The sequence below is a fragment of the Pyrus communis genome, chromosome 7, assembly GCF_041283825.1.
Source record: "Pyrus communis isolate YQ-2024b chromosome 7, ASM4128382v1, whole genome shotgun sequence".
NCBI classification, from domain to species: domain Eukaryota; kingdom Viridiplantae; phylum Streptophyta; class Magnoliopsida; order Rosales; family Rosaceae; genus Pyrus; species Pyrus communis.
The window spans coordinates 20,750,918-20,764,435 of NC_142571.1; positions in this window are offsets into that span (position 1 = coordinate 20,750,918).

The following is a 13,518-nucleotide window of genomic DNA, read 5'->3' on the forward strand; positions in this document are numbered from 1 at the left end:
TATGGATAGTACGCCTCTTTATTATTACATAACACTTAGTGTTGCGAGTATTTTAATTTAATTTTTACCATTATTAGATTTTTTTATTTTTAATTTTAGCCCCCTTTTTTTTTCAAATGAATTGATAAAAGGTTAATGTTATCCACACACTCATTATTACTTCTAGGTTTTGATTTTCTTCAATTCGTTCTATCCAACGGTTGATAGCACATCCCTTGATAAAATTAGGTGATATGGATAGCACATCCCTTGATAAAATTGTGAGTGTTGTGCTCTTGTATGGTTAATGTGAGTCGCATTTACATTGAGCATTACACTTTCAAACTTCAAGCAGACAGAAAATATAAATTTATACAATTAAAATTTCAAAGTGTAACGTGAAAAAATTAAGGAAAGTTAGCTACGATTTACATATTTTGGCATTTGATTTTTTGTAACGATGATATATTGATAATGTATCACTGATACAAGAATGATATGATAACAACATAATTGTATAATGACACCATAATAAGCACTTATTTTTTTTTTTTAAATAATGTTGAAATATATTACTGTAACTAATTGTCCAAATTTTTAAAATGTTAGTTCGTCACTAAACAATAAAAAAACAAAGGTAGAAATATAGAAGCTCATCGAAGCCTTAGGATCAAATTTTAAAATGTATTTACTCTATATGTATTGCCAAGTTGCCATGAGAGCCATCAACCATCCGTCCTTGAAAAGTATTAAGTTCTTAAACACGTATTGGTAGCGGGGGCCCACTGCTGCCTCACTAGTCAACCACGTTTTTCTTCTTCCACACAAAAAACAGAAATTTGATCTCCATGATTGCATATTATACACATTGAGATATTTGCTAATTTTTGTAATTTTCTTCTAAATTTGTATGGAGCTACTAGAACTTTAATTTTAGTTGATTACTCTTGAACTTTTATCAGTAGGTAATTTTTCTCTTAAATTTTAATTTTAACCAATTATTCCCTAATCTTTTATAATTAGTTAATTTCTTACTGAACTTTGATTTTAGCCAGTTACGTCCTTGAATGTTTATAATTGGTCGATTGAATTTGGATCATGACCTGAAATAGGTGAATCAAGACGGTCATGTAAATTAAGTCACAAGGTCAGCAAGATCATGAAGAAGATTCACAATTGTCCACATTAGGAATAAAATCTAAACAAAAAGTTTAGAGAGTGAGATAGAGGAAGAGAAGAAGAAAAAAAAAAACAATATGTTGTCTTTATTAGGGATAAAATTTCCTATTTTCTCTCACAGTTTTACATGTGTCGTGCACATGACCAAGATGAATGAAAATTTGGATGAAAATTTTCTAATCTAACACCAAGGAAAATTGGCTAGTTATAAAAATTTAGGAGGTAATTGGTTAAAATTAAAGTTCAAGGAGAAAATTGACAGCTCCTTACAAGTTCCTGGGAGAAATCGCCAAATAAAATTTTTCATATTTGTGGGGTTACTTAACAATGTTTAAGTTTTGTTTAAACTAATAAGAATTTATTGAGCAATCATCAAAAACCTACATAGAACATATATGCCGGAGGTAATCAAGATGTCACACATGCCAAAAAAAACATCACATTTACAATTTCATAATGAGTACAGTACAATTCCTCAACAACCACTAAGACTCACATCTAACCAACAAAAAAATAACAACCTTGCAAGTCGTAGAACCACCGTAATGGCTTCATGAGGAAAAGACCACACCATACTGATATTTTTGCCACTGTCAGCCAAAAAAAAATACACTACTATGAGTCACCTTCAACAAACGTTGAGCTTCCTCCTCTCCTTTGTCGTGGCACAAACCAAAAGAAAAACAAAACTTAAACATTAGCTCTAAACAATAGATGCCATAAAATTTCTCATTGATAAAGCGAGAAAGCAACCACAACTATGAAAATTATTCTCGCTACAATGAAAGAGAGCCAACAACAACATAAAAAAATAAAAAATAAAATAAAAAAATAAAAACACATAAGGGAAAAAGGGAAGAAATCTAGATAGATTATTGCCCCCCGATCAATGGCTGGGGTCGCAGCTGAGGATTTTTTTTCTTTCTATTTTCTCTTTAGATTGGGGCTAACAACGTTTTAATTGATAAGGAGCTAATAATGTCTTTAATGACAATTCGGTAAATTGGTAATCCTAAAAGCACTTATGTTGGTATTGGCTATGAAAAAGGTGAAAGATAATATTTATTCTTATCTGAAAGCATCCTTCCTTCTCAATGCCCCGACATCTATGCAATGTATTTTCAATCTTATACCCACGATGTGGTACACTGATCCGAAAAAGTATGCTTAGGCAGTTCCTTCACTAAACACAACAATAACTTCCCCTTTCCCGAACACAGCTTACAACTTTTATCGTACTTTGCTCTCCAAAGGGAAACTCTTTTCAAAATCTAAATTCTCTAAAAATGAGAACCGCAAATATGCCTTGTAGATAAAATAAAGCCCGAATTTACTCCATTGTTCAACAATGTTATGCACTAAAGTTGAACCAAACACAAGAAGAGATAGACAAGGTACTCGAGGTTTCTAGAAACTAAAATTGCAGAATTTGGTTTCTAGAAACTAAAATTGCAGAATTTGGTTTCTAGAGTTATTTTGGCTTTTGGAAATAAATGGAGAATGTACAAAACAAATTCAAGTGATTATTTCCTACAAAAGAAGTCCCCATATAGAGGATTAAGTGTCTTTTTTGAACTGATATAGAAAACATTCAAAACCATGTATCACTTGGTTTATGAGGGACCACTTCATATGAAACATGTCTCTTCAATCTGAGTTGAATTCAAACATCTATAACATGTTTTTGAAGTTCCTTAAGACTTAGATGCAGAGTATCAAAGTTTAAAACCGAAAAAAACACAACTCTACCTCCGAAGAGGTGCAAGTTTTGAATTCTACAAAACATGCCAACCATTCTTGACGCAGGATGAACCAAAGGACCGGGTGAGATAACCTAGGAATCACTCAATCAGGGGCAACAGAACTTGCTCGACGTTGCTAATCATGGATTTGCTCACATGACCAAGTCAAATGCTTGATTTTAGAAGGAGAAACAACTCACTTTGATTGTACAAAGCAAATATACTTTTTAACTATTCAAGTTTGCCATTTAAGGTTTTCTAATACAATATCTATAAGGATTTACAAATTAATAAACCTCAAGTTTCTATAACACCCTTACAACTCCCAAAATAACTTAACAAATTCCCAAGTAATACAAAACATTTGTTAAGCATACTAATAATTTTAAATTGTTTTCTTCGAAGCCTGTCTCCCGCATCATTCTCTTCTTCTCAGAAAAAACTCGTCAAGTTTAAATTGAATTTTATTTTTCCTCTATCTTTTGGAAGACAAACCAACTTTTCCCCCTTCATCCAATTTAACATCCATGAATCCAAAGCCCTTGAAAAGTTCCAAGAAGCAAAACACTCTAAAGAATTTTTCATTTTCCACAATATCATATAACATGCACGGATTAACCCTTTCTTGCTAGCGATAATCACCTTTGAATAATGCACATAAAGCTTCCAAATCACTTCTTGGTATTGGTTGCTTTGAAAAGAGTAGAAATAATTGGTATCATGAAAGAAAGGTCTTTGATCCAATTGTTTTCTGCTAATGTTGTAAGAACAAAATGTTTCCCAAATGTAATCACAAATAGTATGAATGTCAAGGATAGACTTTACCTCTTTGTAAAGCTTCCCACAATGTTGTTTAATCAATGAACTCATACATGCATCCCTATGGTATTCAACAACAATTAGGGTAAAATCCCAGTTGGGAAAAGAACTGGCCCTAAGCTACATACCACACTCTTGATTAGCCACCTTAATCATATACTTGTATTGATCATTTTGCTTGTAAAAAATGGATGAAGAACTTCAATCGACAAAGTTATCATTGACTTCATCGTCATCAACATACGTGTCATAAACCGACGGGGAATTCCAATCGACCAAGCTAAACCCTTCAACCTTTTGATATTCAAACGGATAATGATTCTCACCCATGATCTTCATATGCAGCGGAAAACTTGCTCTGATGCCACTTGACGCAGGATGAACCAAAGGATAGAGAGAGATAATCTGGGAATCACTCAACCAGGGCAACAGAACTCGCTCGACATTGCTAATCATGGATTTACTCACATGACCAAGCCAAACGCTTGATTTTAGAAGGAGAAACAACTCACTTTGATTGCACAAAGTAAATATATTTTTTAACTAATCAAGTCTGCCATTCAAGGTTTTCTAGTACAATATTTATAAGGGTTTACAAATTAATAAACCTCAAGTTTCTATAACACCTTTACGACTCCCAAAATAACTTAACAAATTCCCAAGTAATTAAAATACTAAACCTTTGTTATTCCAAAGCATATTAATAGTTTCAAATTGTTTTCTCCAAGGCCTGCCTCCCATATCAGTTCTCCCGATAGGGCACAACAAGTTGCTCCTTGCTAAGTATTAACAAACTCAGGCATTTCCTATTTGCCCTTATTATGGTGTCAAATATTCATAGTTATTCTTGTGTGTAAACGTTTGCATTAAGCAACAACTTTAACTAGATGCATGCAAAAGCATGGAGTTGCGTGAGATTAAATATAAGGGGGCATGTCATTTGTAAAGAAGGAAGGTCGATTACTGATGTGGTGTGAGTGTCCGGACCAAAACATTCTCCAACTGTTAAGTTAAGAACAGGGAATTTCAATACATTCTTCCCATTTAGGGTTATTATACAAAATGGTCCTGAGATTGAAAATCAATAGAAATGGTCCCTGAGATTGTCCACCATCCATGATTTTGGTCATTCCGTTAAAAACTCTTTGGGCAATTTTCAAAGCTTCGTAACTCAATCAATTCTTAACCAAATTCGACCCATAATATATCAAAATGAAAATACGAAAGTGTAGAACAAGATTATAACTATTTGGAAGCCCAATGATTGCCAGAGATGGTCGGAAAATAGCTTGAAAGGTGACTGGTCCGAGGGAAAACTGGAAAATTCGCCGAAAACTAGGTGAAATTTAAACGTTCATAACTTCTTCAATACTCAACGAAATCAAGTGATTCAAAAACAAAAAGCATACTTCTCGATGAGACGAAGAGAATGGTATCTTTCTTTACTGCTAACTCGCCATGGTTTGGCCGGAAAACTGCTCGAAAGTGGCTAACTCGAAAATGGTTAGCCACTTTCGAGCTGTTGTCCAACCAAACCATGACGATTTAGCCTTCAAAAAAGGTATTATTCTCTTCATCTCGTCAAGAAGTATTATTTTCATTTTTGAATCACTCAATTTGGTTGAGTATTGAAGAAGTTCTGAACGTTTAAATTTTACCCAGTTTCCGGCAAGTGTTCCAGTTTTCTCACGGACCAGTCACCTTTCAGCCTATTTTTCGGCCATCTCCAGCAACCATTGGGCTTCCAAATAGGTATAATCTTATTCTACACTTTCCTATCTTCATTTTTGATATATCATGGATCGAATTTGGTTAAGAAACGATTGAGTTACAAAACTTTGAAAATTGCCAAAAATCATTTTTAACAGAAATACCAAAATCATGGATGGTGGACAATCTCAGAAACCATTTCTATTGATCATGCAAATCTTAGGGACCATTTTGTATAATAACCCTCCCATTTAATTAAGAAAGTTCATTTGTAGGCCCTATTCATTTAGTTTGATTAATCTAGCTTTTCGCTTTCTTTTCATTAAAAATCAAGTTGGGTAGGTAGCAAATCAAATGTTATCAATTGCTGCAATTAATACTTTATTTTTGGTCTTGAAAATCTAACAGCTTTTTTTTTGGGTTTTTATCACAAATGATCTTTGAAATTGACCTTCACCATTAAGAAGGTCCCTAAAATTGAAAATCAATCAATGTAATCCCTGAAAATAGGTGTCACAAATCAATGTGGTCATTCCATTACAATTTTGTTAAAAATTCCGTTAAGTGCTGATGTGACACATAAATGAGTCACATAAGTTCTTTATTCTCACAAATGGTCCTTGAAATTGACCTGTGACATCAAAATGATCCCTAAAATTGACTTACGATATCAAAATGGTTTCTGAAATTGAAAATTGATCAATGTAGTCCTGCAATTAAGTGTCCCAAATCAATGTACCCATTCCATCACAATTTTGTAAAAAATTATGTTATGTGTTGATGTGACATATAAATAGATTACATAAGTCTAATTAAATTAAAAATTACAAATAGGTTTAATAATTTAATAGTTAATAAAAAGTTGTGAACCCAAAAACTCATTCCTGCAATCACCTCCGATCCCAGTCCACATTCCTCTACCTCCTTCGCTGTCTATTCTCTAAAAAAATATCTCAATACACCCATCTTTACACCCTTCACCAAATTGAACCTGGATCGAGATCACCTTAGGTGATGTCTTGGCTGATTGGCAACGACTTTTGGGATATCACCGTTAACATTTAGGTGATCAACATCCACACAACCTTAATCTTGGAGAGCTTATTCGATGCTTTCCTGGTGGTCTGGTGACTCAAATAACTCGAGGTCTGCTGTGAGATAATGAGGTTGTAACCGAGGTGCGTCTATTGTTGGTTGAAAACTATTTTCAAACCCTCTCTTAGACCTTGGTTAAGCCTTGTGCCCTTGAGAATTTATGGAAGGGAATTCTATTCGGAGTAGGTCCTACTATGAGAAAAAAAAAAATCTATTGTGCAAAAAGGTATTTAGACAACTTTTTTTAATTAATTATTAAACCCACATCTGCACATAACAAAAAAATTTACAGAATTGTGGAGGAATGATCATATTGTTTTGCGACACTTATTTTCAAGGACTACATTCATCGATTTTCAATTTTATGGACCATCTTGATGGTGTGAGTTAATTTCAAGGACCATCTTAATGGTGTGAGTCAATTTCAGGGATCATTTATGATAAAAACCCATAAATCTTGTGAGGCCCATTTATGTGCCACATCAGCACTTAACGGAATTTTTAACAGAATTGTGACCGAATGACCACATTGATTTGTGACACCTATTTTTAAGGACTACATTGAATGATTTTTAATTTCAAGGACCATCTTGATGGTGAGGGTAAATTTTAGGGACCATTTGTAATAAATTAAAAAAAAAAAAAAAACCTTATATTTTTTATTAGGGTAAATTACAAAAAACTACCTCAACTATTGAGTTATTAACAACTTCATATCTCATCTTTAAAAAGTTGCAATGTCATACCGTATCTTTCAAATTTGTTGCAATGTCATACCTTCAGTCAGTTGATTGTCAATTCCTCTATTAAATGCTGACGTGGCATGAGACAGGGTTCTTTTTTTATTAAAACATTATTAAAAACATAAAAAAAAAATAAATATTAACTAAATATTAAAAAATTAAAATTAAAAAATATAAATAAATAAAATTAAAAAAAACCCAACCCCCTACAACCCAAAAGAAGAAGAAGAAAGAAAAACCAAAACCAAAGCCCAACCCGCAACCCATCCTCCACCTCTTCCACACACCTATCTTTCCTATCTTCCTCCCCCTCCACCCGAGCCCAACCTGCAACCCAAAAAAAAAAAAATAAACAAAAAAAACCATCTTCTTCTTCTTTTAGGTTGCAGGTTGGATGAGGGAGAAGGAGGTTGGGTTAGGGGGGACAAACTGGGGTTTTTTTTTTTTTTGTTTCCTTCTTCTTCTTCTTCTTCTTCTTCTTCTTTCTGGGTTGCAGGGGGTTGGGTTTGTTAGGGGGGACGAACTGGGTTTGGTTTGGATGGTTTTTTTTCTTTTCTTTTCCTTCTTCTTATTTCTGGGTTGCAAGGGGTTGGGTTTGTGGGCGCGTAGGGATGGGGGACGAACTGGGTTTGGTTTAGGTTTTCTTTTTTTCTTCTTCTTTTTCTTCTTTTGGGTTGCAACGGGTTGGTTTTTTTTTTTTTTTTTTAAGTTTTTAATAATAGTTTTTTAGTTTTTAATATAAAGTGTGCCACATCAGCATTTAACAAAGGAATTGACAAACAATTGACGGAAGGTATGACATTGCAACAAATTCGAAAAATACGTTAGGACATTGAAACTTTTTAAAGACGAGGTATGAAATTGTTAATGACCCAATAGTTGAGATAGTTTTTTGTAATTTACCCTTTTTATTAAGAAGAACTTCCAATATATTAAAAACTAGTACAAAGCTTAAAAAGAACCAGGTAAATAACAATAGATAAAGTAAAAGGTCCAAGCAAAACAAGAGCCCCAACCCAAGATATAACAGAAGGCCCACATAAGCTTAGTCTCGAAGATTGAAAAAACAAACAACAGAAAACCTTAATCTCAAGAAACATAAACCAAATTGCCGTCACCGCCACATTGTCGGAGGAAGCTAAACTCCAAACCGAGAAAATAAACACCATATCCAAGTTCCTATCACAAATCCCTGCAAATATATACAAATAAAGTATCTTCTAGGTAGAAAGTGAGGATAAGGGGGTATGTAAAATATCCTTATTGTGGCGAAGGCCCCAGCACACTTGGTCTCAATGGGGATCCGGCATACCGGTTGGGGTGGGGATGGAATAACACGGCTAAGAAAGAGGGAAGAAGGAAAGACAAAAGATAGAAAGCAGTAAAAACAGGTGAAAAATGCTAGATAAAGGGCATGAAGCCCAAGATAGTTTAGACTTGCTTCAAGGAAAAATTGAGATTAAACTCAGAGGAGAATTGAGAACTAAAAAGGAAGGGAGAAAACTGGAAAAAGAGGAAGGATGAAGATGAGGGATGCAGGGGAGGGGAAAATGTAGAGGAAATGAGAGGGGAAGAAAAGAGGGAGATGGCAAAGGAAAGAGAAACTCAGGGGAAACAGAGAAACGAGAGAAAAAGAAGAAAAGAAGAAAGGGAGGAAGGAATGAGGGGTGGATGCCTTCGGCACCCAAGCCAAAAGCTAAGGCCGACAACAAAAGTTTCCTGAGTTTCTGTTTCACATAGAGAAAATTTTAGAGAGAGGAAAGGGGAAACTTTTTGAAATCCTTCCTAAGAGATATTATTGACACTAACTAGGATAAAAAGTGATTTTCAATAGCATAAACTTGTTAAACTATTAGAGAACCAAGGATAAAAAGGGGTGACTTTTTGAAATCTATTATTCTTTGCAAAGTTTTATTTCTTTTTTTAGGAAGGAATGAGGGGTGGATGCCTCTGGCACCCAAGCCAAAAGTTAGGGCGGACGACGAAAGTTTCTTGAGTTTGTGTTTCACATAGAGAGAATTTTAGAGAAAGGAAAGGGGAGACTTTTTGAAATCCTTCCTAAGAGCTATTATTGACACTGATTAGGATAAAAAATGATTTTCAATAGCATAAACTTGTTAAACTATTAGAGAACCAAGGATAAAAAGGGGTGACTTTTTGAAATCTATTATTCTTTGCAAAGTTTTATTTCTTTTTTGAGGAAGGAATGAGGGGTGGATGCCTCCAGCACCCAAGCCAAAAGCTAGGGCCGATGACGAAAGTTTCCTGAGTTTGTGTTTCACATAGAGAGAATTTTAGAGAGAGGAAAGGGGAGACTTTTTGAAATCCTTCCTAAGAGCTATTATTGACACTAACTAGGATAAAAAGTGATTTTCAATAGCATAAACTTGTTAAACTATTAGAGAACCAAGGATAAAAAGGGGAGACTTTTTGAAATCTCTTATTCTTTGCAAAGTTTTGTTTCTTTTTTTTTTTCCTTTAGATTAACTATTAGAGAACCAAGGATGGATTTTCAATAGCATAAACTTGTTAACAAAGAGTCCACAACAGTTCCATAAGTTTGTTTTAGTTTAAATTCAAGATATTTGTAATCATGCAGATGAGATATAGTTAAGAGACTTGGTACTCTTGATAGAACTCTACATCATTTTGGACTCTTGAAAACTGAAAGTAATTACCAAATTTTTTTTTCAGTTTTCAGTTTCAAATGGTCCTTAGTGTGCGGCTATCATTTTCCAAGAGACATTGCACGTGGGCGAGTGGAAATGACTTTTTCTAGTGCTTTCTTTCACGAGAAAAATATCAGTCACCATGTTCACCTTGCTCCATGCCTAATGAGATTTTGAGCACCGCACATTTAGTAAATCCATCTTCAAGATGCAATGAAGAAAGCATTGACCAAATAGACTTTGAACACCCTCCAAATGTAGCAACTAGCAAGGCACTCATAATTAGTGCACACGTTGTGATTGGCCAAATTTGTCAATCCCCCAAGACAGGATTATCTCCATTATCTTCTCTATCGACCATTATATTATATTTTTAGACAATAAGTAAATTGTTATCCTCTTGCCCAATAATTCTTTCTAGTGATCATTTCCAAGTATCGAAGACATTATACAAAACATGAGCATTATTGAGCTTACAAACTTATTCATTTATCCAATTTCAATGTTTGGATGGAGATATAGTTAACGGAAATTATTTTTACACACTATTTTTTTTTCAATACTCTATTTATTTTTGTCTCTTCTTGATTCTCCTATAATTGTTCGACTTAAAAGATAAAAAATCAATATAAATTTCCAGGAGAAAGAAAAACAACGTGCGAAAATCATTTTTTGGGTTGTATACACCATTGCTTGTGCAAAGTTTGCATTTTTTACAGATTGCAAATTTTTGCAATCTTCACATTTCTTACATTAATCATACATCAAAGGAAGTTTGCAATCTGTACATTTCTTACAAAAATCATACATCAAAGGAATTCCTTACCAACTTCACTTTCACATTCCCAAACAAGTCACTGTAAATTCTCAGGAACTCCTCCAAAACTTCTTTCACAATCCCCACCTTCTTTCCCACCAACATCTTCACCAAATCCACCAAAGATGGGGTTTTGGTCGAGATGAAGATGCTAGGTTTGGTGGTGGTGGAGTGGAGGTTGTGGAGAAAATTTGTGGATTTTTTATGGGACTTTAAGGACTGAATTGATGAGGCTTGCGAGATGTGCTAGAATGGAGGGTGGGGACATTGAGGATTGAGACAGAGCTTGAGAAGGTATCCATGAAGGAGAAGGAAGTGATGAGGATACATGTCAACAAATGAATTTTGGCTACTGAAGGCATATACTCATTCGTTCTTCCTCTATTCTTTATTTACCTCATTCATGACTTCTCTAACTTCAAATAAACGTACGAGCGAATTCCGACATATCCTTAACGGATTATTGTCATGCATATGTATTGACGTCCACTTTATTAGCCTTGTAGGCTTCCCAAATTATATGTAAAGCAATAACTGTAAACACGATTTCTACTTTATTAGCCTTGTATTGCGTGTGGAAGATGATAACAAATCCGGAAAAGCCGGTCTTTTGAAATTCAGAGAGTGATGCCTTTTCGATCTCTGAACAAGTGGCCTTGTTGCCTCTTTGATTTCTGAACAAGTGGCCTTATTGCCTTTTCGATTTCTGAACAAACGGCCCGACTTTTGGAGAGGTGCCTCTTTGATTTCTGAACGACTATGTTGCTTCCTCGATTTCTAAACAGGCCCTGTTGCCTTTTTTTTTTTTTTATAAAGGCATTAATCGTGTTCCAAAAACACACTTAGAGAGGTGCTGTCTGTAGGAATTTCCTTCCTTTTGTATTTCTAAGAACTCGATTTACACGGCCTCTACTTCCTTCATCATTCCTGCAAATGGCTTGCCCATCTGACCTTTGTCTTGATTTGAATGTTGAGGATGACACTGACACGTCTTCTCAAGACAACATATGTCACCCATCCTTCTTATCCCCTAGCGGTCCTCTAACAGTTGGGGACTCTGTGATGAAGAACGACATAACCGCCACGGTGGTTGCTAGAAATCTTCTCACCCCAAAAGATAACAGGATAATTTCCAAGCGGTTTGATGAGTTGACTGTTCAAGACTCTTTGGCTTTCAGTGTTTAGTGTGCGAGCTCTGTATCAAACATGGGTCAACGCCTTCTTGCTTAAACTCGCCAGGTTGAATCCTTGATGGCTGAGGTGGCGAGCCTTAAGCAAGAGATTAGAGGGCTCCGGCACGAGAATAGAGAGTTGCACATGCTTGCCAATAGTTACTCAACGAGTATGAAGAGAAAGCTTGACCAGCTTCAAGAATCCGAAAGTCGGATTCAGAGTGACCATCAGATGTTTGTGGCTTTACTCCAGAGGCACCTATTACCTTCGACCTCTAGAGTCTTACCGAGTGTTGAGGCTCTAAACAATCAACTTTCGACACCTCTTCTTCTTGGAGTTCCGTCGAGTGATGAGGCTTCACCTGATCAATGAAGGCTCTTTTTTTGTTTTTTATTTATTTTTAATTATTTTTATTTTTATTTTTATTTTTTATTTTTTTTATTTTTTTTAACTCATGTACATCCACATTTCTGTAATTTTTTTTCAAAGATACCAGTAAATGAGCTTTTATTTGACTCAGTGCACTTTTTATTTTTTTTTTCTTTTTATTTTTTAATTTTTTTTTAATTTTTAATTTTTTAATTGTTTTTTGGTTATGTAAATTTTAGATTTGTTGTGAAAATGGATGGTGAGTGGATGGTAAATGAATGCCCACTATGTAGTGGATGTTGTAGGTGAAGTAAGTGGATGATGTAGGTGAAGTAAGTGGATGATGTAGGTGAAATGAGTGAGGATTGTAGGTGAAGTAAGTGGATGTTGTGGGTGACATGAGTGGAGATTGTAGGTGAAGTAAGTGGATGTTGTGGGTGAAATGAGTGGAGATTGTAGGTAAAGTAAGTGGATGATGTAGGTGAAATGAGTGGAGATTGTAGGTGAAGTAAATGGATGATGTAGGTGAAATGAGTGGATGTTGTGGGTGAAATGAGTGGAGATTGTAGGTGAAGTAAGTGGATGATGTAGGTGAAATGAATGGATGTCGTAGGTGAAATGAGTGGAGGTTGTAGGTGAAGTAAGTGGAGGTTTTTGATTTGTCATTTTGCATCTTCATTTTCCTATATAAGAAAGACCAAATGTATGAGGAATTGTACATCTTCTACATATATCTCTCTTTTATCGTGCACATTGTCCTTGCTGCCGCCGCTGTGAGTCTTTGTCACTGCTGCTTGGAGCTCATTCCAGTGCGTCACTTTTACCATGTGGGGTTGTGCAAAAGATTGCAACGAGTTTATGCTGTGTAATGCCTTTTGGTCATAACTTTCCTCGGTGGTGACGTTGTCGTGCACACCGACCTTGCTACTTGTCGTGGGCTCTTTGCCGTTGCTGCTTGGAGCTCGTTCCAATGCGTCACTTTTACCGTGTAGGGTTGTGCAAAAGACTGCAGCGAGTTTATGCTGTGCAGTGCCTTTTGGTCACAACTTTCCTCGGTGGTGACGTTGCCGTGCCCATTGACCTTGCTGCTTGCCTGGAGCTTGTTCCAGTGCGTCACTTTTACTGTGTAGGGTTGTGCAAAAGACTACAACGAGTTTATGCTGTGTAGTGTCTTTTGGTCACAACTTTCCTCGGTGATGACATTGATGTGCCTCTTGCCGCTA